Raw genomic sequence first — 22,639 nt, forward strand, 5'->3', positions numbered from 1 at the left:
CACCCATCCTTCTCAAACTCTTCCAAAAAATTGCAGAGGAAGGAACACTCCCAAACTCATTCTATAAGGCCACCGTCACGCTGATACCAAAACCAGACAAAGATACTACAAAAAAAGAAAATTACAGACCAATATCTCTGATGAATATAGATGCAAAAATCCTCAGCAAAATACTATCAAACAGAATCCAACAACACATTAAAAGGATCATACACCATGATCAAGTGGGATTTATCCCAGGGATGCAAGGATTCTTCAATATACGCAAATCAATCAATGTGATACACCATCGTAACAAATTGAAGAATAAAAACCATATGATCATCTCAATAGATGCAGAAAAAACTTTTGACAAAATTCAACACCGTTTATGACAAAAACTCTCCAGAAAGTGGGCATAGAGGGAACCAACCTCAACATAATAAAGGCCATATACAGCAAACACACAGCAAACATCATTCTCAATGGTGAAAAACTGAAAGCATTTCCTCTAAGACCAGGAACGAGACAAGGATGTCCACTCTCACCACTATTATTCAACATAGTTTTGGAAGTCCTAGCCAACGCAATCAGAGAAGAAAAAGTAATAAAAGGAATATAAATTGGAAAAGAAGAAGTAAAATGTCACTGTTTGCAGATGACATGATACTATACATAGATAATCCTAAAGATGCCAACAGAAAACTACTAGAGCTAATTGATGAATTTGGTAAAGTTGCAGGATACAAAATTAATGCACAGAAATCTCTTGCATTCCTATACACTAATGATGAAAAATCTGAAAGAGAAATTAAGGAAACACCCCCATTTATCACCGCAACAAAAAGAATAAAATACCTAGGAATAAACCTACAAAAGACCTGTATGAAGAAAATGGTAAGACACTGATGAAAGAAGTTGAAGATGATACCAACAGATGGAGAGATATACCATGTTCTTGGATTGGAAGAATCAATATTGTGAAAATGACTATACTATCCAAAGCAATCTACAGATTCAATGCAATCCCTATCAAATTACCAATGGCATTTTTTACAGAACTAGAACAAAAAATCTTAAAATTTGTATGGAGACACAAAAGACCCTGAATAGCCAAAGCAGTCTTGAGGGGAAAAAATGGAGCTGGAGGAATAAGACTCCCTGACTTCAGACTATACTACAAAGCTACAGTAATTAGACAATATGGTAGTGGTACAAAAACAGAAACATAGATCAATGGAACAAGATAGAAAGCCCAGAGATAAACCCACACACCTATCGTCAACTAATCTATGACAAAGGAAGCAAGGATATACAATGGAGAAAAGACAGTCTCTTCAATAAGTGATGCTGGGAAAACTGAACAGCTACATGTAAAAGAATGACATTAGAACACTCCCGAACACCATACACAAAAATAAACTCAAAATGGATTAGAGACCTAAATGTAAGACCAGACACTATAAAACTCTTAGAGGAAAACGTAGGAAGAACATTCTTTGAGATAAATCACAGCAAGATCTTTTTTGATCCACCACCTAGAGTAACAGAAATAAAAACAAAAATAAACAAACAGGACCTAATGAAACTTAAAAGCTTTTGCACAGCAAAGGAAACCATAAACAAGACGAAAAGACAATCCTCCGAATGGGAGAAAATATTTGTAAACGAATCAACTGACAAAGGATTAATCTCCAAAATTTACAAACAGCTCATGCAGCTCAATATTAAAAAAACAAACAACCCAATCCAAAAATGGGCAGAAGACCTAAATAGACATTTCTCCAAAGAAGACCTATGGATGGCCAAGAAGCACATGAAAAGCTGCTCAACATCACTAATTATTAGAGAAATGTAAATCAAAACTACGAGGTATCACCTCACACAGGTCAGAATGGCCATCATCCAAAAATCTACAAACAACAAATGCTGGAGAGGGTATGGAGAAAAGGGAACCCTCTTGCACTGTTGGTGGCAATGTAAACTGATACAGCCACTATGGAGAACAGTATGGAGGTTCCTTAAAAAACTAAAAGTAGAATTACCGTATGATCCCCCAATCCCACTACTGGGCATATACCCAGAGAAAACCATAATTCAAAAAGACACATGCACCCCAATATTCATTGCAGCACTATTGACAATAGCGAGGTCATGGAAGCAACCTAAATGCCCATCGGCAGACGAATAGATAAAGAAGATGTGGTACATATATACAATGGAATGTTACTCAGCCATAAAAAGGAACGAAATTGGGTCATTTGTTGAGACGTGGATGGATCTAGAGACTACCATACAGAGTGAAGTAAGTCAGAAAGAGAAAAACAAATATCGTATATTAACGCATGTATGTGGAACCTAGAAAAATAGTACAGATGAACCGGTTTGCAGGGCAGAAGTTGAGACACAGATGTAGAGAACAAACGTAAGGACACCAAGGCGGGAAAGCCGCGGGGAGGTAGGGATGGTGGTGTGCTGAATTGGGCGATTGGGATTGACATATATACACTGATGTGTATAAAATTGATGACTAATAAGAACCTGCTGTATAAAAAAATAAATAAAATTAAATTTAAAAAGAAAAAGAATGAAATGAAAAGTCATAGACTAGGAGGAAATATTTGTAAATTATATGTCTGAAAAAAGACTTGTATTCAGAAAGTATATAAAGAACTCTCAAAACTAAATGATAAAAAACAAACAGCTCAGTTAAAAAAAATAGGCAAGGGATTTGAACAGACAGTTCACCAAAGAAGATATACAGATGGCAAATAAGCACATGAAAAGATGCTCACTATCATTAGTCATTAGGAAAATGCAAATTGAAATCATAATTAGATACCTGTATATACTATTAGAATGGCTAAAATAAAATAAAAAGAAACCCAACAATACCAAGTAATGGCCAGGATACAGATCACCTGGAATTCTCATTCTTTGTGGGAATACAAATTGGCAGTGTCTTGGAAAAACATGTTTGGCAGTTTTTTATAATAATAAACATACACTTAGCATATGACCTAGCAATCTCACTCCTACATATTTACCCAAGAGGATGAAAATTTATGTTCACCCAAAAACCTCTACATGAATGTTTATGGCAATTTTACTCATAGTTTCCTCACAATGGAAGCAATCCAGGTGTCCTTCAATTGGTGAATGGATAAACAAACTGCAGTACCTGCATGCAATGGAATACTACTCAACAATAAAACGTAACGAACTACTGATATAGAAACAAAAACAAAACAAAAAAAGAAATGGACTTTTAAGTAATTTACTTAAATGCATTATTATAAAAATCAGTTTAATAAAACAAATTTATTAAATGTAATAATAATTAAATTAGTAAATTAATGAATCATTAAATAATTGAATTATCAACTGTAATAAACCTTAAGATCATATTTTCTTGCTAAATTATTTTAACTCCAAAAACAACTAAAATATGCTAAAAAAAGAAATTTAAAAAACAATAAGAATCATATAGATATACTGCCTGATTCTTTTTGAAATTAGGAGAATATTAAATAAGAAAGAAAGGAAAAAAGAAGGAGGGGGATAGAGAAAGAGGGGAAGTTTCTGAAGACCTTAAATGAGTAAAGAAACTAATAATATATCAAGTGGTAAATAAGCTAAAAATATATAAAATGGTTGCAGTTTCAGTAAGAGCAGCAAACATTTTGATTTATAGAGTCCCACCAAAGTTGGATCAGTGAAACTCACTAACTAGATTCTATTGACACTATAGGGGGAAAAAACCTGTCTATGACCTGTGGTTCCAAAATGGAAGAATAAATCCTGGAGCTACTAGAGGCCATCTTGCCAATAGGAGATGAAAATAAACACAAAGGAAAGCAGAGACAAAGGATGGAGAGAAAGATTCCTGTCAACATCTTTGATCCCCTGGATTCACCAGAGCCAGTGCAACATAGCCCTGTGAATCATTTATGGGAGCCAATAAGGCCCCTTTTTTGGGTAAGCCTAACTGAGTTGTTGTTGTTGTTTTTATAATACTTGAAAATTAAAGTGTCCTGATTAATACAATTCAAAAGTAAAATTTATTCTACACAAATAGAAAACTAAAACATTTAGCTGAGCATCGGTGTGGTAGTTCCTCCGAAGATGTTCACGTCCTGATTCCTGGGACTTGTGAATATGTCATCTTACATGATCAAAAGAACTTTGTAGATGTGATTAAATTAAGAATTTTGAGATGAGTTGATTATCTGGGTAGGCCCAATGTAATCACAAAAGTTCTAATAAGAGTGAAGTAGGCGGAATCAGAGTCAGAAAGAGAGAAAGCAATTACAGAGACTGGAAGAGAGAAGCAGAGATTAGAGGGATGAGCTCTGAAGATGGAGGAAGGGGCCATAAGCCAAGAAATACAGGTGGTCTCTAGAGAATGGAAATGGATCCTCCTGACAGCCTCCAGAAGCAATCAGCCCTGCTGATATGTTGACTTTAGCCTCGTGAAACTGATTTTAGACTTCTGGCCTCCGTGTAAGAGAATACATTTGTGTTATTTTATGCCACCACATTTCTGGTAATTCGTTACAGCAGCCATTGGAAACTAATAAATTGGACATTTCATGGAATCATTTTGTGTGCTATCCAATATCCTCTATATGATCCCTCTAAGAAAGCTAATGTTAGATTTTGTGTATGCTGAATTGAAAAACAGAATATTGAAGTATTGGTTTGAACTGAAATATTTTCTCTACCTCTAACTAGTGAGAGAACCAGGGAACGGTGTTCCACCCCAGCAGCAATGAGCACTTCTAGCACCCAAATCTTGATTTCTAAATACCATTCAACATTAAAAGAAGCAGGACCCATTAGAGAAATGTCTAATTCTGGGGCTGAAGTTGGGAAAGGACAAGATGAGTATGTAACATCTTTTTGTGCCAGAAAATAATAAAGTACTCAATGAATGAGAGGAACAAATCAAACTGACACAGAAGCCAGTATGATGGAACTTCCATTGACCAAATCAAGAACAATGTGAGTATCAAAGTCAACAATAACAACAAATGACAGCCAATTTTATAAAACAGGAATTTGTGAGTTCGTATTGAAATAAATACATAAATAACTAGGGAGAAGAAAACCTTACACTAGAATGACAACTAATAAATATAGAAGGAATGCTTACATTAAAAAAATCAAAACTTTGGTAACCATTATCATAACACAATTAATTCAGCCCCACTATATCGATGGACACTAAAACTAACAGATGAAAGTTTGACAAAAATGAGATAGTTACATATTAAAAGAACTAAAGAAACTCCAAAAGGAAAGAATTACATTAAGCTAGGCCTAAAGTCCAATCTTGCATAGAAACGCTTCTCAAACACTTACTAATATAAAGAGACTCAAGCAACTGCACAATGGAGAAACCAGACAGACACCATCTCAATCAAGGATTCAAAATAAACATCACCAATAATGGAACAAATTAAACTCATAGACTACTTGATAGAATGCAATAAAAAGAACATGTTGCTTCTGTTTTTCTGTGATATTCCTGCCACATACACAAAATCTGAATCTAATCATGAGGAAACCTCAGACATACCCAAATTGAGGAGTATTCTAACTGGCCTGTAAAGATCAAAAAAGTCAAGGATGACTGAGATTCAAGATTGAAGGAGATTAAAGATAAACGACAACTAAATGCAACACGTGATCTTTGACTGGATTTTTTTTATTGTAAAGCATATTATTGGGACAACTGCCAAAACATGAATAGGTTAAGCAACTAGCTGGAAGTAATGTAGCATGTTAATTTCCTGATTTTGATGATTATGTGGTGTTTAGGTTGGAACATGTCCTTGCTTTTGGATTTATACATTAAGTATTGGACTGTAACAGGCATCATGTCAGTAACTTTGTTTCAAATAGTTCAGACCTAAAAAGTTCATTGTACTATTCTTGCAAATTTTATACAAATTTAAAATTATTTCCAAAGAAAGACATTCAATTCTACAATTAAATTTTTAAAAACTAAGCTCAGGGCTTCCCTGGTGGTGTAGTGGTTGAGAGTCCGCCTGCCGATGCAGGGGACACAGGTTCGTGCCCCGGTCTGGGAAGATCCCACATGCCGCGGAGCGGCTGGGCCTGCTGAGCCTGCACGTCCGGAGCCTGTGCTCCGCAAGGGAGAGGCCACAACAGTGAGAGGGCCGCGTACCGCCAAAAAAAAAAAAAAAAAAAAAAACCTAAGCTCAGAAACTACAGTTGGATGTGTGCAGCCCTGGTGCCAGAGTCAGCACCATGGACAGACAAGATTGATTATGTTGTCATAAGTATACCTGGTCTAATAACCAAACAAATCCTAAAAATGATGTATACAATTTAAAAGCCCACTTTATGGAATTTCAAGGTACACCAGGCACAACTGTTTATTCATTCAGACATGTGTTACTGACACTGATGCATTTCTAACCTCCTCCTATAGGGAACATAACCTGTGTGGTAGACATCAATAGTTGTCTACCCAGTATCCATTCCTCCTTCCTCTTTTCTAACACAATCCCACTCTTACTCGGGCAACGACTCCTCCCCCCATTATCAACAGTTTTAAAAGGAAGTTGATAGACCCTAGCACAGAATTGGGCCTCATTTATCTAAGAGTAATCCCATTCCCCATATTAGAGAGATTGGTTCAGCTAATCCAATTAGTTCATGGTGGTCTCCTAGCCTCAAAAATTGGTTCAGGAATTAGCTTGTAACCTAATATGAGCCAGTAAGTCATGAAGCAAAAGCAAAAAAGATTCCTGTCATTTTGCATATGCTCCATTATATGGAGCCAAGAAACTCAAGGCTCAAAAGGCATTTTTGCCACCATGAGGCAAGTCAGCCTAAGCAAAAGCCCATTATACTAATAGCAACAAAGCCAAGGAAACCACAGAGAAAAGGAACTGTACTCACAAAGCCAGACCTGAAACCCATCCTGCTTTTGTCTGTTACTTTGTGGGCCAATTTTAATGAGCGGGATTGAACTGAATTTTCTGTTACTTGCTTCCAAAAGTATGCTAATACAATCTGCAATTTCAGTTTTGAAAAGCGGCACACACAGGCCAGTCTTTTTAGGTAATTTCTAATTTTGTTCTCCTGAAGCCTAAAATGAGTATAGGGAGGAGAAGAGAAATGAAGACGAGGAGAAGGCAATTAGTCTATCAGTTGAAATGAAGTCTGAAGTTAGGTAGGATTTGCATATACATTTAAAAGAGGGATAAGTATTTTATTTATTTAAGAAACATGCATATTTCATTATATGTTTGGCACCATTTAGATGTTTTATAATGTTAACTCATTTGATTCTTATAACACATTTATGAGGAATTATTACTATCATCACCATTTTCAGTTGAAGAAACTGAGGCATGTAGACATTAAATAACTAGCCTAAGGTCACACAGCTAGCAAGTGGCAGAGCCAGGATTCAAATCACTGAGTATATTAATACCAGCCAGAAAAAAGATCATCTAATGAGGACAGTTCAGTTTTACATGTATATTAGAGGATATGGCTTGTGGTTAATTCATTTGAAAACCTAAAATTTGCATCAAGAAACTAGATATTTCTAAAATATCAGAAAAAATAAGTGGAACTATTAGTCATTTATCTAAAAAAAAAAAGTTACCAGATGTCTAAGTTTATCTAAAATCAACGCATGAGTAGATAGTAGCACAGACTCAGTAATTATGAGGTATGGTGCACTACAGTAGAAAAGCCTATTAAAAATAGATAAAGAAAAATTCCTGTTTTTAAAAATAGAGGGTCCATGAGGTTTATAGTGGGAAATCTGAATAATTACAGTTGTCAACTAGGAAATAATACCAGATACAATTTTCTTTTTTGTCCAGTACATTGGATATCTTTGCTCATTCAAATCTGCCAACTTGACACCTGAACTTCATTTCTCACCACTTTGACCCATTTAGTCTATACTTTCCATAAAAGGTTGGTCTAACAATCTTCTCCAGGCTTGGAAGGGGAGGAAAAGAAGGAGGTGGGCCTCTCAGCTAATGATATAGAAAGTCCTGTGTTGCCAAACAGTTTGTGTTATGACTTAGGGGTGTCCGCCTGTCTCTCCCTGAATGAATCCTCCCAGAACTTTTCCCTTTCAAAGCTGTCCATCTTGTTTGGAGTGGGTGTATAGAAGAAGAGGTCTAAAAATAGAACACAGAGAAGATGAGGAAGAAGGCATCTACCTTCAACCCATCATGACTGAAGTGCTTAATGATGCCTTTAATTATTTAAATGCTCCAGTGTCTAAATTTTAAAAGGACAAACATAATATTGAGCATATGGAAGTTTAGCAGCATAATTTTAAATGTTTCCGCTTGCTACAAGGAAATTCATCAGAAACAAATCACCAGTAAAACTTACCTGGACAGTTTTTAAGCCTCCTGGCTCATTCCAAACTGTTCCCAAAGCTCAGCTAAATTCTAAGAAGGCAATCAACATTACCGTTGAACTGTTTTGTTGCTGTTTTAGTTAGCAGCTTCATTTTATCTACGTCAGATTTTTTTTTTTCCATTTTTGGATGTCAGAAAACATGTCTTTACATTTATATTCCACACAGTATGTAGAATATAGCAGCTACGAAACGAATACGTTTAAATAACTGAATTAAAAAGGAGTCTAGAGCAGAGGTCGTGATTCCTCGCCCTTAACCTGCCTGCCGCTCTGCGGCGCCGCCTACAGGTTGCGAGGTTGGTTCCCCTCGCTCAGAGGCCCAAGGTGCGCTTTCCGGCTCACACTTTAGAATCGCCTGGCTTTCCTGATTGCGGGGTACTTGAAGCACTGCCCTTGGGGTCCAGTTAACCGGCAACGCCCTCTTTTCTCACAGTCTTACCAAATTTTCAAAGCGCATCTGCAGGTGTTCCTTCTGTGACGCAGAAGGAATATTAACTAAATTAAAAATGACTGGGTTTTAGTCCTGACTTGTATTCTGACTTGCTGTGTAATCATGGACAAATTATTTAACTTCTCTAAGTTAAACAATTTCTTCTCTAAGTATCATTTCGTTTCTTCAAACCAAAGGTTGAACTGTAAGGAAGGCTACGAACTGACACCCAACAGGGTCCATATCCATGTTTTCTTTGACCACATAGTGGGGTGTGTGTGTGTTTAACATTTTAAGTTACTCGCCAACATTTCAAAGTTGAGTAGAATTTTTTGAATAGAATCTCAAATATATATAGAAAGAAGAACATTTTTCTAATTCTATAGCACTTATAATTTTATTAAGTTTATTGTAGGTTTATCATTTTATCTTTGCTTTTATAATGTGTTGCTAGTCACAACCATGACTTATTTAATGGTGAGTTAACTGAGCAGGAATGCAACTGCAATTTTAGGTTCCTGTGGGAAAATGCAATGTGTTTATAATGCATTTTCCAGAAAAAAATTGGGAAAAATGAGGATTATCCTGTGATTTTTGTTATATTATAGATTCACATGCCCACTAAACTAGATTTTACTCTGTATAATTACTTTTGATTTAAGAGTTTATAGCGTTTGCTGATATGATAAAATTTAGATTGTGGCTAAAGTTGTTAATATTTTCTTAAAAGTAAGTTTGGTTAGTAACTGCGGAATATAAATAGTTGAAATTTGTATTAGGGCGAACCAAATTTGGTTCTCTTGTCTCTCAGCTGCTTGTCTTTAACGTTAGAAAATAAAGGGGAAAAAAGCCAAAAATCTAAGGAATGCTTACAAAGTATCTGAAGTTAGTTTTCAAATGCCATTCAAAAAAATTGGGGAAAAGGGAGAATAGGCATAAAGGAGTAATACAGATACATGGAAAATTCTACAAGGGAATTTTACTTTTAAATTTATTGCATGGTTTAAATGTGTGCATAAAGTGTGTCTGTGGGTGGATTTCTGATACACGTTAAATAACATAAATTAGATGTACATGAGACCTTAAAATAAATAAGTTGCAAATATATGATTAATGCAATGGTGTTTTTAGGCTGATCTCTTGGAATTAGTTAAGATAATACCATCTTCTAAACTAGAATTGAATATGCTTTTATTAAATGAGTATTGGTTATCTGGATAACTAACACCTTGAAATAACATTTTGTAATTGTAACGCTAGTGAATCTGGATAGTCTACTAAAATCCTTTCATGGAAACAACAAAAAAATAAATATAACTCATAGAAAATAAACTTCAGACTGTATGACATTTTAAAAAACTGAACTCAAAGGGTAAAAATTCCTTTGTCTCCAGTTCAGCCCTTTCAGGAAAAAGAGTTCCCAGGTGTAACAGTTAACTTTATGTGTCAAATTGGGCCACAGGATGCCAGATATTTGGTCAAACATTTTTCTGGGTGTTTCTGTGAGAGTGTTTCGAGGTGAGGTTAACATTTAAATCAATAGTCTGAGTAAAGCCCTCCCTAATATGGGTGGGTCGGGGTGGGCTGGGGCTGGAAGCAGGGAGGGCTCATCCAACCCACTGAAGGCCTGATAACAGAAAGGATGATCCTCCCCCAGAAAGAGAGAATTCCTCCTGCCTGACTGCCTTCAAGCTGGGACACTGACTTTTTCCTGCCATCAGACCCAAACTGAAACCTCAGCTCTTCCTTGGTCTGAAGCCTGCCATCCTCATATTGGAACAACACCATCAGATCACCTGGGTCTCCAACTTGCTGACTCACTCTGTAGATCTTGGGACTTGTCAGCCTCCATAATCTTGTGAACCAATTCCTTATAATAAATCTATTTTTATTATATTTTATCATATAAAATACATATCCTATTGGTTCTGTTTCTCTGGAGAACTCTAATATACTAGGCCATCCACAATATTAGTTCGCTGATCTGTTCATCACATACATTCCTACTTTGCTGATGGGTCCATACACTCTCTTATCCTAAAGCCGTTATTCTTTAGGAACATCCAGCTCTTTATTTTCTTTAAATTGTTTTATTAACTTTCTGATATTAATTTGGTTTCATAGGAAGTCTGTCGCAGGTAAAAGACTAGGTAGACCACTTAGGTAGACCACTAAACATGTGTTTTCTAGACTTCTTATCTAGAAATTTCATTTTTAACCATGAAATTTTCAAGATTAATGACTCAGTTTCTTCACAATATATCTATCTCCCAAAGCCTGGTTTTTCCTGAACTCACAATATAAAGGTGCTCAGAACCAAGGCTGAAGAGCAAATCCTAGGCTCAAGGTAGGCTCACATGGAATATATGCTCCATATGGCCTCTCTGAAATACAGCTTCAATCAATCATCCCTTCTCTCCTTCTCCCCCACCCTTCATCTTTCTACTCCATCCCACCCCACTGACAACATCACTAAATTTCAGAATTTTCCACATTATACAATCTTTAGGGAACAGATGGTAAGCGTATTCCTATTTCAATTTCTGATTCAATTCATTAATACTGGCTGTCTCACCCATTATGTTGACAATTAACAAGCAACTGTAGACCACAGATAGAAATGATTAATTAGCTATATCTGCCATGAGTGAGGGAGAAAGCAGTGGCTGCAAAAGTCATGCATCCACCATCCTTGCTCCAGATATTTAAATTGACACCCATTTAAAATATACATGAAGAAAAATGTTGCAGGGTAATTTATTGAGATAATTTCTCTCTTATTCCCACTCCTATATGAGATTCTCAGAAGAAATGCAAAACTTTCATTTCATTATGATTACCCAGATCCTTAGAAATAGGAACTCCAAGCATTGTTTTCTGATTTCCTTTAACTTCTAGGGCTTGTTGACAGCTTTGGGTTCCAGAGGCAGAAACAGGTATTGTCTGCTACCAAGGAGACAAGTCCTTTGTGGCTTTTATTTGGTACAGTCGGCTGGGTAATCTCAGTGGAGAGAGGAGAAGGAGGCAGTGCTTGGAGTAATGTTTTTAAAAAGCTCATCTTGGAAAAGAAAGAATAGATTCTGGGGGACTAGTGAAGGCACAGGGGGACTTTATGATTTTCATATCTAGTGAGCATTCACAAACCCTTACTCCCAGCTCCAGAGACTAGGGAGTATAGAAGGCTTTTGGACATCTGTGGAATCCTGACTCTTCTTCACAAAGAAGAGAGTCTCTGTGGCCAAGCCTGAGGTCAGTACTGAAAACTGATGTGAAGGCATCTGAATCCTTCAGGGGAAGCAGTGCCTGAATAATGGTAGAAATGCAGCTCTTCCCAGCAGCATCCCTTCATAGAAAGAATATTAATGACAACCAACACAATGGACTAAGAACCAGGATCTTCTCCCATTTTTCAAACAGGTGAATGTTTGCACAACATTAAAAAGAGGTCTACCACCCTTACCCTCCCCACAAAAAAAAAAAAGATCAGACTAAAGTAGGGGGCTCAAATTCACATTTAGGCTATGAAAAAATGTTGTACATTGTTCCCCAAGAATTGCAGAGCAAAACAATTTTTCAGTACACAAGAACTAAAAAACAACAGAAAAATGCAAGGTAATTTAAAATAGGTTCAAATTCATTGGCATCACTAAAATTCCACAAAGCTGGGAAAAGAGGTCAGAAGATCTCATGAGTCAATGAGAGGGATAAAGAATGAGGATTGAGGCACTAATAGTTTAAGCCCTTTGTCCAAGATCATGTAACTGGTATGAGAGAGCTGAAATACTAACCTAGGTCTTCTTATTTCTGTGAGACTAAAAGAGCCAAGGTGATTTAATATTAAGAAGCATAATTCATGCTATAGTATTTGGAACTCTGTAGGGGACCAGAAATCAGGTGGCTGAAAGTGCTCCATGGGGCTCCTATGCATGTTAGGGAGGAATGACTAGAGAATCATCAGGAACAGGGTGGCACGACCATAAAAGCCTGATGTGTGCATTGCAGCAGACTGAGAAACTGTAGATGGGATAGATGTAGTCAGGCAGACCTGAATTCTTCTCACTTCTTTTTTTTCTTCGCCTTTTAAAAATGTTTTTTATATTGAGATATAATTGGCATACATTATATTAGTTTCAGGTGTACAACATAATGATTCAATACTTGTACACACTATGAAATGATCATCACAATAAGTCTAGTTATCCATCACTATACATAGAGAATTCTCCTTGTGATGAGAACTTTTAAGACCTACTCTCTTGGGCTTCCCTGGTGGCGCAGTGGTTGAGAGTCTGCCTGTCAATGCAGGGGACACGGGTTCAAGCCCTGGTCTGGGAAGATCCCACGTGCCACGGAGCAACTGGGCCCGTGAGCCACAAATACTGAGCTCTGTGCGTCTGGAGCCTGTGCTCCGCAGCAAGAGACGCCGCGACAGTGAGAGGTCCGCGCACCGCGATTAAGAGTAGCCCCCGCTTGCCACAACTAGAGAAAGCCCTCGCACAGAAACGAAGACCCAACACAGCCAAAAATAAATAAATGAATAAATAAATTTATTTTTTTAAAAAAAAGATCTACTCTCTTAGCAAATTTCAAATACACAACACAGTATTACTAACTGTAGTTGCCATGTTGTACATTACATCTCCATGACATTTATTCTATAACTTGAAGTTTGTACCTTTTGACTCCCTTCACTCATTTCACCCACCCCTACCCACCGCCTCTGGCAACCACCTATCTGTTCTCTGTAACTACGAGCTTTATTTATTTATTTTAGGTTCCACATATAAGTGTCTTCTCACTTCTTCAAGAAAGTTTCCTAAACTCTGTTGAGTTTAAGAAATGCCTGTAGGGCTTCCCTGGTGGCGCAGTGGTTGAGAGTCTGCCTGCCGATGCAGGGGACACGGGTTCGTGCCCCGGTCCGGAAAGATCCCACATGCCGCGTAGCGCCTGGGCCCGTGAGCCATGGCCGCTGAGCCTGCGCGTCCGGAACCTGTGCTCCGCAATGGGAAAGGCCACAACAGTGAGAGGCCACGTACGGGAAAAAAAAAAAAAAAAAAAAAAAGCCTGTAATATGCCCAGGACAGTACAGCTACTTAGATCAACATACTTTGAATAGAGGTGCAGTGAGATTGATTACAAAACTTGGGAAAGAATCTGCCACAGCAGATCAAAACATCACAGCAAATTTTTTGGAGAAAGTAATTCAGGAAAAGAATTATCTATTAGTGCAAGTTTTTCATAGCTTTGGCTTATGGTTTGTTTTGAAAGCAGCTGCTTTTTTAACTTTTATTTATAATTTGTTATATTTATGTCTCCATTTTGTTATACATTGCAATATTTACCAAATTTCTGTTGATTTCCAAACTTCTATGAGACCTTGATCCTACCAACTCCAGTTTTGTCACGCCCATTAAAATTCAGGAACATAATCCTGAAACTTGGCAAGAAATTAACATGTACCAAATTTCACTGTTCTTTCAGTCTTTTACTAGACTCTTACTTTCTATATTTATAGTCAATTTCTTTGTTTAAAAAAAGAAAAAGCAAAGGGAAAGGAAGGGGAAAAAAGTTATTTGAACACTTTTTCTACTTCATGGCACCCAATTCCAATTGCTGATTAAACAGTTCTCTAAACTTCTTAAATGAGAGAATAATTTCTTACATAAAATTTTTAAATCTTTAGCAAATATTCAGTGTGCTATTATATATACAAAAGATTTATAATTGTGCTTATATTCAGTTTTATTTATACTTATTAATTATGGATTATATATATATCACAAAACTAGGTCAATAATGGATGGATACACATACACCCCTATATATGTGCTTTATAATCTCTATACAATCAATAATTACCTTAAGTCATCTAGCAACTTATCACATATAAATAATATAACTGAGAAACAAGGAGCTTTCTATTTGAATCACAGTTTTCTACTTGACTAGTTTTATTCACATATAAAATAGATTAGGATGTGGCTGAACAGACAGTCAGCTTGTTAATTGCTCTCTGAACAAGTTCTAAATGTGTCATTATTATCTAAATAATGAATAATTGTGGTGTGATTTCAATATGGAATAGCCTGCCCTTGGCTTTTATTTCTTGAGAGATGTAATATCACTTCAATTGCTTTCAATCAGATGTGACATCTTCTGTACACTGATAGATGTATTATTGATATACATGGTCTTGATGTGATGGGACAAATTATCTCTTTTATCTTTGATAAAGTGAATTATCACATTGCAACAGCTACTCTCCCTATTGTCAGTTACACAGCCAGCTTACCACTTATTGACCACAATACTTCAATTTTAAAAAACATGATCAGCAAACACATTTGTGTTTCTATATATGCAACCCAGCTTCCCTTCTTGAAATACATGAGACATAAAGACTTCTACTCCCCTACAATGGAACTCTATTGTTTTTGCCTGCCTGACTTCCTTTCCACTCTGGTCACAGCAGCCCAGTTTTCCTTTGGAGAATCTCCCCTACCCTATCTTCAGTCCTTGTGATATGAGTGGGGCTGATCTTACCTGTCCCCCAATCACCCCTTTTCTAAGAATAAGAATATGAGTAAACTTGACCATTGAGTTTATTGCATGACCCATTCACAGTGAATGGTTCAGAGTAAGGGACATAACCCAGTCAGGTGAATCAGAATCATCCTCTAGACTGTGTTGGTACAAAAAAAGAGTAAAAGTGTAAATTAGGCTAAGAGTGAGACCCAAATCCTGATGACAGTTTTTTATTCTTTGGATTTAGCTATGACTAACTCTGAAGACCTACTCTTGGACCATTCAGTTATATAAACCATTCAATTCCTTTCCTTTTTTAAAAATGGATTGAGATGGATTTTCATTCACTTACAACCTAAAGACTTCTGATTAATATGCCCATGACCTGATTTTTTTTCTGTTTAGATAGTGTATTATTCAAGGTAGGATAAACTCTGATGAAATAACAAAATTTGAAATCTCAATTACTTAACACAACAGAGATTTAATTTTGTTCATATCACAGTCCAATACTAGTTGGCTGCCTTCTTTTAAGGTATAGGTATATTATTCAGGCACATAGTTTCCAAGGTTCTCCCAGTCTGGGATGGGAGAGAAGGTGGCATCCTGGCTCCTCAGTGGCTTTAATGAAATATGACATAGTCACTACTGCTCACAGCCTATTGTCCAGTCTGATCACTTGGCATCAAACTAAGGAAGGCTGGGAAAATGCAGGGGAACACATCCATACTCACTGAGCAGTACCCTCCGTATCAGTCAGGGTTCTGCAGAGAAGAAGAACCATAGCGGGGAGAGAGAGAGAGAGAGAGAGAGAGAGAGAGAGAGAGAGAGAGAGAGAGAGAGAGAGAGAGAGAGAGTGTGTGTGTGTGTGTGTGTGTGTGTGTGTGTCTGGAGAGAGAGAGAGAGAGAGATTGTATGGAATTGGCTCATATGATCGAGGGGTTTGGTAAATGTGAAATCTGAAGGCCAGCAGTGTCTGGAAACTCAGACAGAAGTTGATACTTCCATTCTTGAACAGAAATTCTGTTTTAGAAAATCTCAGGTTTTGCTCTTATGGTCTTTAATTGGATGAGGCCCACTGACATTACTTAAAGTCAACTCATTATAGATGTTAACTACATCTATAAAATGCCTTCCCAGCACTTAGACTATGTCTGATTAAATCACCATATACTATAGCCTAGCCAAGTTGACATATAAAATTAACCATCTCTCTGCCAAAAATCAAGTGCCTTTATTTCTTATTTTCTTCTCATAATATTACTGTGGGAATAAGTATCTCTGCTTTATGGTGGGAATTATAGCCTTGTCCTATTATTCAACATATTCTATGCATCTCCTTCCATGCCATGAGGCTAAATGTTTTAACAATATAAAAATATTTTTCTGATCATCAGAATACTAATTCATTTCTGAAATCTTAGCTAAATTCTAGGGCTGTATTTTTAACCGCTTTCATTATGTATTCATTAATTAATTCAATTAATATTTTTGAGGACCTACTATAATCTAGGTAGACCAGAGGTCACCCTTTCCTGTCAGATATCTGCATCTTCACGCTGAGGGGAAATCAATAACTGTGGTAAGAATTTAATGCTCTGTGACAAATCATCCCAAAACTTGGAGACTTAAAGCAAGAAAAAAAGACCCCAATCCTTGGGTTGATAATCTATTCAAGTTCAATACTAAACCAGGTAATTGAGCTAATAATGTTGCACAGGCTTGTTTAAAGAGATGTTCAGAATAAACTATTTATAAAAATCTGAATTAATTGGCCAAAGAAATGCTTAAAATTTTTCAAAATTAAATAATCAATGCTTTATTACTTAAATGGAAAATTGATAGCAGTTAGTTTTAATGATCTAATTAATGGAAAATTACAATAAAATTTCTTAAAAATTTTTTTCAACATCCTTGTATACCACCATATTCATTACCATTGTGTATACTTTCAAAGGTATTAATATCAATGGAATAATTAAAGACAATGAAAATGGAACTCATTTATATCCATTTCTCCTTTTCTCAAGGCTTTATGCTGCTGGTTTACGTAGCCTTTGGGCTAAAGCCAGAAATATATATATATATATATATATATATATATATATATATTTTTTTTTTTTTTTTAAGAAGATGTTGGGGGTAGGAGTTTATTAATTAATTAATTTATTTTTGCTGTGTTGGGTCTTCGTTTCTGTGCGAGGGCTTTCTCTAGTTGCGGCAAGCGGAGGCCACTCTTCATCGCGGTGCGCGTGCCTCTCACTATCGCAGCCTCTCTTGTTGCAGAGCACAGGCTCCAGACGCACAGGCTCAGTAGTTGTGGCTCACGGGCCTAGTTGCTCCGCGGCATGTGGGATCCTCCCAGACCAGGGCTCGAACCCGTGTCCCCTGCATCAGCAGGCAGATTCTCAACCACGGCGCCACCAGGGAAGCCCCCAGAAATATTTTTTTTTCTTGGCTAAAATATTAGCTTTTCTAGTTCTTTCAGAATAAACAGAAACAGGAAAGTGGTATGTCAAATGGCTAATTGCCTTATCATTTTAAACCCAACCTTCAGAAGAAAATAATAAAACCATATCCAACTAATCTAAACTGCCAAACCAAAATAAATTTCCATTTATTTCAAAGGTCCAGAACAAAACCACCAGCGCTTCAGTTAAAAACAAACATGCAGCATAATTATGTTGCTGATATAATATTTCATCCCATCAACTCTAATTAAACCTTAATGATCAAATCTCTAAGATTTTCTTCAGAGTTCATAGCAGGCAAGAATTTCACTGACAGTATTATATCATCCATAGAAAGCTTACAGTGACACTGTTAGTACTATGCTATATCAAGCTACACTAGACTGTACTTGCTTGACCTTTTTTAAATAAAAGAAAATGTAAAACTTATCCTCAAGTTTTATAATATTTGTTGAGAATGATACAGAAGAAAAACTTAAAAGGTGAATATTAGTTATCTGTTGAAATGTAACAAATTACTGGCTAATATACTGCCATAAAACAATAGTATTATCTCACTGTTGCTCCAGGTTAGGAATCTAGGCATATCTTAACTGGATCCTTGGCTCTGGACCTCTCAAAAGGATCATCTCTGAAGGCTGCAGTCAAACGGTCAGCTCGGTCTGCAGTCATCTTAAAATCTGACTGGTAGTGGAACTATTTCTAAGCTCACTCCACTGGCTGTTCGCAGGATTCAATTCCTCTCTGGTTGTTGGGTTAAGGGCCTCAGTTTCTCACTGACTGTTGACCAGATGCCACCGTCTCTTCTTTACCACACAGGCGTCTCCATGGGGTAGCTCACAACATGACAGCTTGCTTCATCAGAGCAAGCTGAGGGTAGAACCAAAGAGTTCACAAGCAAGACGGAAATCACTTTTATTTTACTAATCTCAGAGTAACGTCCCATCTCTTTTGACTATTCTGTGTATTAGAAGAAAGCCACTAGATCCAGCTCACACAAAAGATGAGTGGCTTATACAGGAGGTGAATAAAAGGAGGTGGGGATCATGGACAGTTATTTCAAAACTGTCTACCATATGGTGCTACTAAACTAGAGGGGTTATCTGAGTTTAATAGTGCCCTCCCAATATTCATATCCTCCCAGCACCTCAGAATATGACCTTATTTAGAACCAAGGTTGTTACAGATGAATTTAGTGATGTTAAATTTAGGTCATACTGTAGTAGAGTGGCCCATTAATCCAATGTGACCAGTGTCCTCGCAGGAAAAGAAGATACACAGAGACACCCAGGGAAAATGCCAGGTGACAAAAGAGGCAGAGATTGGAGCAATGCATCTATAAGCCAAGGGATGCCAAGGATTTCCAGCAACCACCAGAATCTAGGAGGAGGTAAGGAAGGATCCTACCCTAGAGCCTTCAGAGAGAGCACAGCCCTACTGACACCTTCTTTTCAGATTTCCAGCCTCCTTCCAGGACTCTGAGAGAATAAATTCCTGTTGTTTTAAGCCACCAAGTTGGTCATAGTAGGTTGTTAAGCCACCAAGTTGGTCATACTTGGCTGTTATAGCAGCCATAGGGAACTAATACTTTTATATAGGTGTTAAAGAATAACTATATAGACCATCCTGATAACAGAACTTTTCCTTCTGAAGAAAACAATGGTTTCTTCAGGGTATGCTAGGTGATTTATAGATTCCTCTTTAAAGAAGAAAAACTATCCTGATTTACCACTGTGAAACTATTTTCACTATTAATTATATCAGTTTTGTATGATAGATGACATTGTTTTGTTGAACATAATTGACAACTGTTGGGGTTAATAGTAGATTATTTACAAGTCTTACACTTCATTTATTGTGGGCTAGACAGTCTTGTAAGTGGCCTCAGATACTTGCCTCCTGATATTTACATCCTTGTATAATCCCCTCCCCTTGATTGTTGTGGGACCTGTAACTCTCTTCTAACCAACAGAATGTAGCAAAAGTGATGGGCTGTCACTCCCACAATTATAGTATGTCATATAGGAGTCCATCTTGCTAGAGACTCTTTGTCTCTACTGCTGACTTCAAAGAAGCGAGTTGCCATGACTCCCACAGTTGCAATTAAATGAACTCTGTGTACAACCTGCAAGAGCCTGGAAGCAGACTCTTCCCCACTCAAGCCTTCGGATGAGAACATAGGCAAGCAGAAGCCCTGACTAAAGCCTTGTGAAACCCTAAGCAGAGGACACCTCAAAGACATGCTCAGACTCCCAACCCACAGAAACTCTGAGACAATAATATGGGTTGTTTAAAGTGACTAAGTTTGTGGTAATTTGTTATGCAGCAATAGATAACTAATGTTCAACTTGATTCTTCTTATTTTAAGCATGATGATCCCTCATTTGAGGAGGGGGGATTTAAACTTATTTTAATACTTTTTTTTTAGACCAGTTTTAGGTTTACAACAAAATTAGGAGGGAAGTACAGAGATTTCTCATATACCTCCTGTCCCCACACAGGCATAGCCTCTGCCATTGTCAAAATTACTCACCAGAATGGGACATTTCTTACCAAGGATGAATCTATTAATACATTGACATATCATAATCACCCAAACTCTATAGTTTACCCTAAGTTTCACTCTTGGTGTTGTATATTCTGTGGGTTTAGACAGATGTATAATGACATATATCCATCATTTTAGTATCATACAGATTATTTTCACTGCCCTAAAAACCCTCTGTGCTCTGCCATTATTTTTAATAATATGTTTCATTTAAACTATCCATCATTTTTTGATGAATCAATCAGTTACCTAATGCCAACATTCAACACTGAAAAGTAAAAAGCTCTATTTAATTAAAAAGCCTTTTTTATATTACTCTTAATACTAACAGAATTCTCCAAGTTGGGTGGGTGAATAACTTAGAGATATTTATATTACTTTTTGCAACGTTATTATGATACTATCGCATGTCATAGAAGATTCAATTCTCTAGTCAGTTTTCTCAACTTAAACTAGTCTGAAAATGCAATCCATACAGCACATCACAATGTCATTTGGCCTTCACTGGATAAAATGTAAGTCATAAACATAAATGCACACTCCACAGGAATCATGGAGCCATTCTCAGTTGTAAATGTTCAACAGATGATCCAGATTATATTTATTTTTGCTTATATTAAAATTTTAGATTATTATGCAAACAAAACTGCAAAATATAAAAATTCTCATTAATGAATATTCAAAATTATCCCCAAAGACACTCTGATCTACACCTCTTCTTCTCAGAAAAATAGAATAAAAACAAGTAAAAGTGACATTAAAATGATAACTTGAATAATGTTAATATAAGGTTAACTTTTCTAATATAAATAACTTGCTACATTTGTTTTATTTATCATTACTACTTTTGTAACAGGCATATCTCCCCTTTGTCACCAGCTTGGATGCAAAGGTAGGCCCCAATCCTATCCCTAAATCATGGGTTATTGAAGCCCTCCCCCAGCCCATCAGTTTTCAGGTATTCCCTAGAGCTTTACCAGGGTCCTGGAAATATCCCCTGTGGTGTTTAGGCAGGATGCTGCACTCATATCCATGTGGTGGGGTACTCTGACCTGCTCATCAGCCTAGGGCTGAGGTGCTAGATGGGTTCAATCTCTGCTCCTAGTAACTCCCTTTATATACTACAGTCAAAGCCCAGATCTTAGGACCCTAAGACTTCTCTACCCTTCTTGGAAGGATAGACATGGAGGGGCAGGGAGAAACCAACTCTCAGTAATGACTAGCATATCACCAAGGACAGAAGGGTCTTCTTGATAAAGCATAAAAAAAAAAAATCAGTAAAGTTTCTTTGGTGAGACCTTCTCTCTACAATAGTAAATTTCTAGCAGCACATCTCAAAGCTGACAGCAACATAGTGCCATGTTTTTTAAAGAACCATTGTCCAAACATACATTCACATTTACTTGATGGATTTGAAGAAAAACTTGAAATATAGTACTTGAATGTAGTCATAATTCTTCATTGCTAACAAAAGAAACACTAAAAAGAAGCAATTCTACTTCTAAGTATTTACCCAAGAGAAATAAAAACATGTCCACAAAAAGACTTGTATAGGGCTTCTGGTTTACGGTACAGCATGTAAAGAGCTTGAGGTCATCACTCCATCATAACAGCAAGCCTGAAGCTGAACAAACTGAAAATCAACTCTTCTTAGATCCATTAGAGAATTAAGGTTACAGGGCTGGCCTTGTTAAGAAGAATGGAATGATATGGTATGTTTCAAAATGGGATTTTTCTTTAATTTCACTGTGAGAACCTGGTAGAGCTTTTGGAGGCAAATCTCACAGAAGTGTGGCCATGCCCCTCTGGAGGCCATAGCTCTCAGCTTTGTCTGAGCCTCCAGCAACTTGTCAGTTATGGTTTAGGTTTTCTCAGCCCATACTGATCCCCATGGAGGTTTTTGCTCATGGGTTTCTGCTCCAGTGAGTTGTGGTTCTCTGTGCCTTCGTCTCTCCAATTTTTGAGGACAGAAAAACTAAGTACTTCATACATATTATCTTCATTTCATCTTTACGATTCTTCAATTATTTTCCCCATATTACAATGAAGAAATTGAAGCTTAGAAAGGTTGAACTGTACCTAAAGTCTGTAGCAAAACCATGCCTTGAGCCTAGGCTGCCCCAACTCCAAAGCCTGTACTTTGAACCACCATACTGTATGGCCTATTCAAACTCATTTTCAGTCACCAGACTTAGAACCTGAGTAAATAAGTCACCTCCAGATGGTGGTAGGGGAAAAAGGAGTTTAGAGAAGGGCACT

Source organism: Orcinus orca, chromosome 3 (assembly GCF_937001465.1).
Source record: "Orcinus orca chromosome 3, mOrcOrc1.1, whole genome shotgun sequence".
Classification (NCBI taxonomy): Eukaryota; Metazoa; Chordata; class Mammalia; order Artiodactyla; family Delphinidae; genus Orcinus; species Orcinus orca.